Source organism: Dermacentor albipictus, chromosome 9 (genome assembly GCF_038994185.2).
Source record: "Dermacentor albipictus isolate Rhodes 1998 colony chromosome 9, USDA_Dalb.pri_finalv2, whole genome shotgun sequence".
Taxonomy (NCBI): domain Eukaryota; kingdom Metazoa; phylum Arthropoda; class Arachnida; order Ixodida; family Ixodidae; genus Dermacentor; species Dermacentor albipictus.
In genome coordinates, this window is record NC_091829.1 from 70,673,902 (window position 1) to 70,678,498 (window position 4,597).

General features: G+C 48.5%; 1 pseudogene; it reads right to left on the bottom strand.

The window, feature by feature from the left end:
* Window positions 1-2,381: 2,381 nt before the first annotated feature.
* On the bottom strand, window positions 2,382-3,560 carry LOC135908605 (uncharacterized; annotated as a pseudogene).
* Between the last annotated feature and the right edge of the window lie 1,037 nt (window positions 3,561-4,597).

The window sequence follows — 4,597 nt, forward strand, 5'->3', positions numbered from 1 at the left end:
TTGATAGCACTGCCTGTCATTCAGCAGTATGATAAAGCCTCTGCGACCGCGATTTCGATGCTTTCTTTATCCCGGCATAACAACGCGATGTCATCCGCGTATGCCAGCACTTTCACTTCCGCGGACTGCACTCTGAAACCCGATATTCTATTGTCATTCTTGATTGCGAATAAAAGAGGCGACAAACCACACCCCTGGCGCACAGATGACCGGACACTAAAGGATTTGGTAACCTCCTTGTTTATAATGAGGCTGGCGGTACAGTCTTGATAGCACATCTTTACCCCATCCAAGATCAAGTCCCCTACCTTTATGTGTTCTAGAATACTGAAAAGAATTTTATGGGCCACACGGTCGAAAGCCTTCTGCATAACTAACTGTAACATGGCACAGTGTTTACCTAGGTCATTACAGTATTCTAAGATGCTTCTGGCAATATGAATGTTTGTGTAGATAGACCTTCCTTTAATGCCGCATGTTTGATGCGACCCTACTATTCTGGTCACCACTCCCTGTAATCGCTTTCCCAGCACTCTTGTAAATATCTTATAGTCTACATTCATTAGTGATATCGGCCGGTAAGCGTCAACAGCTAACAATTTTTCTGGGTCCTCTGATTTCGGTATCAGGACTACGTGCGATGTCCGAAAAGAAGGGGGAACCTGTTTCTGCGCATAGGCCTCCTTAAACAACCGTAACAGGATCTCACTGACATCACTTTTGAAGGCTTTATAAAAGGCCGCTCCGAGTCCATCAGGTCCCGGAGACTTGCCTACAACTAAATCATCTATGGCTCCTTCCACTTCGGTGATGCTCAGAGGCCACTCCAGACGCTTTTGAATGTCTTCCTCTAATTGCGGCATGTTTGACAAAAAGTTCGTTTTGAATTCTTCTGTGACGTCTTTAACAGTCCCGAATAATTTGCTATAATGATCAAGAAACGCCTCTTCAATTTTTTGAGGTTGGCTCGTGATCTTGTTCTCGTATTGAATCATTCTGATTTCATTTCGCCTCGCGTATGCCTTTTCGTCAGATAAGGCTCGTTTAGTCGGTGTCTCACCTAGCCAAGCCATTTCAGCTCGTGCCCTTATAACTGCTCCTTTGAACTTCTCTTCTTCGATAAGCTCAAGCTGGTTTTCAGTTCTCTTATCTCCTTTGTTCGGCTGCCGGGTCTCTCGCTCTCCACGGTGTACAAAAAATCAAGCTCACGTTGCATTTCATTTTCTTTTTTCCTTTTAATAAATTTCTCTTTACTGGATTCTTCTATAGCACTGATCTTGACTCCTTGTTTAAAGTTCTCCCATAATTCTAGCACGTTGCCATCTTCAGCTTCGATCAAATTATCTAACTTTTGCTTCACGCTTTCGCAAAAGGATTCGTTCATTAACAGCCCATCGTTGAACTTCCACAACTTCCAGTTAAACTTCGATTTTCTTTCTGTGGTACCTACACTAAAAGTTACAAGGCTGTGATCGCTGAACGAGACGTGTTTCACACTATAGCTGCCACACATCGGAACAAGCTCTAGTGCGACATACCCTCTATCTAGCCTTGCGTGACTTTGCCCTTGAAAATGTGGGAATGCAGGCGTGCCGGTAGTACACAGGAAATTACCGACGTCATCCAGATTAGATTCTTGAACTAGTGTGTTTAAAAGTAAAGCACTTTTGTCACGCACTGGGAGGTTTTTCACTCGATCGGCAGCGTAACATACACAATTAAAATCTCCTAGCAATACGACTTTCCTGTCACACTGTAAATGCTGATTTACTGTTTCAAAGAAAGGCACACGCTCACTTTCAGTGTTTGGGGCATAGACACATATCACGCGCCAACCTACACTCAGAAAGGAAAAATCCACAAAAACCAGCCTTCCACTTTTACAAGAAAAGACCCCTTCTTCTCTAATTCCCAGGTTGTTTCTAATGACGATAGCGCACCCCGTGGAAGTCCCAACAGCATGTGATACACAAACATTGTATCTATTGCGAAACTGCAGCACCATGCGGTCCGTCTGTTCCTCAGTTTCTATCTTTGTCTCCTGCACCGCTGCTATATCAACATCTGTTTCTAAAAAAAGCCGGCTAAGCTGGTATTGCCGCTTTTTGGCACAAAGACCGCGGACATTTATAGTAGCAAAACGAAGTGCAGTGTTTTGAGCCATTATTATGTTTTTTGAAGGACAAACGAACCGCATGGTACCCACCTCATGCATCTGTGGCCAAAGCTGCTTTCGCCTTTTGCACAAACCTTCCGCAGCTGCCATGGCAGCCTTAGGAAGGCACAGTTGATATCCATGTCACGGCATTCCATCGTCCCTTGAGTTTGGCTTGGTCACTGCGTAGACTAGAAGAAACGCCGCGAAGCACACGCTCTCGCGGCTACGTCGGCGGCGTCTCCGCCGCCCTCCGGTCCGGAGGTATGTTCGGACGCGCCCTCAGCGTTGACCGCCGAATGCTCGCCGCCTTTGGCGGTGGTCCTTCCGAGATCCTTGCAGCCAGGGCCTCATGCTCGTTCAGCGTAGCGTCGTGGCCTCGATTGGAGACTGAGGCTCCGCTTGTTCCCTCGCTTACTTCCATGACTGCTGGCTCCTCAGGTGACTTCGACGGCGTTGAGGCATCCTGCACTTTCACGACGCCGGTGGCGTCGCCAGCTGCGTCGGTCAGCTTTGGGCTTTCCTTGTTAACACTCGCGTCTTGGGGAATGTCGGGCGGGGTTAACGTTACCGCATCAAGTTCCTCGAGCTTCGCCGTTGCTTCGCTTGCGGCTTCTTCAGCGTCAGCCTCGTCCATGACGAGTTCCGCAGTGTCTTCTCCACCAACCGGCCCCGCAACACTTGCGTACGTCTTCACGCACTGAGATTCTTCGTGTCCAAAACGACGGCAGTGCGTGCAGCGAGGAACTCGGCATTCTCGTCTGATATGGCCCTTACTGTGACACCGCAGGCACAGTGGCGCTCTACCGGGAGCGACTAGAAGGGCCATGTCACCGGCTACGCGAAGCTGGTGTGGAAGGTCATCAACCTTAATGCCGTTATGGAGCTTGAGGCGCACGAGGCGTGTCGTCGACCCCTTGTCTTGGATAGCTTGAACTCTCCACTTTTCCTTCGAGACCTCGGTCACCTTTCCGAACGGAGCAAGCGCTACGCGCACATCATCGTCAGCCACATTGAAAAGAAGCCAGTGAAGCTTCAGTCACACGTCCTGGTTTGCCGGATCAATAACCAAACAACGTTGGCCCTTCACCTTCATTTCGCCGCATGCCAAAGCTTTCTTTAACCCTTCCGTGCTCTTGAAAGTCACAGCCCATACGTGGCTCATCTGATATGCCCCCAACGCTACCACTTCTGGGAGCAAACCAAGACGCGCCAGCGTGTCCCGGAAATGTTCGACTCGGTAAGGCCTCGCCCGGACATCCCCGTGCAAAAATAAAGTATTCAAAACACTATGACCTGATGGCAGAGTAGGCAAAACCACTTCGTATCCCTCGGTATCCATTCCGTCGATCCTGTCACCGCGGCCGCTGTTAGCCGCAACCACCGCTCCTTGGGAGCCCATGAAACGCACGTCCTTCCACTTCAGTAGCCAAGACGCGTCCTGCACCACCGCTGACATGCTTTTCGAGTGTACGTTTTGGCCATGTGAATAGCACGACGTGCTGATGCGCTGATGTTTACATTTGCATTTTGAGAGCCAAGATCCGCTATCACTCCACGGCGTCAAGTGCCGCATTTCTAGAAGAGCAAGAGTGTTCGTACCATCGACAGGTACATCGTGCAGTGCTAGAACATCGATTTTGATGTACGATATCCATATTAAATAAGGAATTCAGAAATAGGCAACGTTGACTTTTAGGGTTATTACTGCTAGTTTCGACAGTAGTCTCTCGGTCTTTACACTTTTGAGCTCGCATATAATTCGTGTGTTCAATGCAAAATAGCTACATAAACATTCGTGGATGAGAGTTCTTTCTGACAGCATACTGGCTTCTCACAGCAGCACTGCACCAGATTAATGAGACCCGAGCGAGACAGCTTTTCACGCAACTTTGTGGAACAACCCAAATCTTCTTTTCTGCTTCGCATAAAGCTTGTGAAATATTCCTGGGAAATTAACTAATGTGTCAGTGTAACAGCACATGTAAGTCCACAGGCCTGTGTGCCACATCTTACCAAAAACAAAAAACAAAACGGATACGCAGCCATTCCCGCAGATGGTATGATTTTGATCAGCGGCCGATTTTGAGGAGGCCGGTAGGGCGTTGCTGGTGCCGCGTCGTCACGGCACAATTATAACTATTCGCCACGTCGACTTTATTACCGGTGTCGGTGCCATCAGCATTGCCGGCTTCAGAGAAGCGCGATTGAATACCGCGCAAGAGAAAAGTACAGTGTACACCACCGATGCGAAAACATACAATTTTAAAGGACCGCGACGGAAAGCGCTTCTGTTGCGACTTCGGAACTCTTGGCCGTCGCGACCGAATGTTTCTGCTGTGACGTCAGAATTGGTGTCGTAACGTCGGATACGCTGTCAAGATATAAAGCTGTTGTTCCGACTTCAGAACTCTTGTTGTCGCGACAGAATGCTTCTGTTGC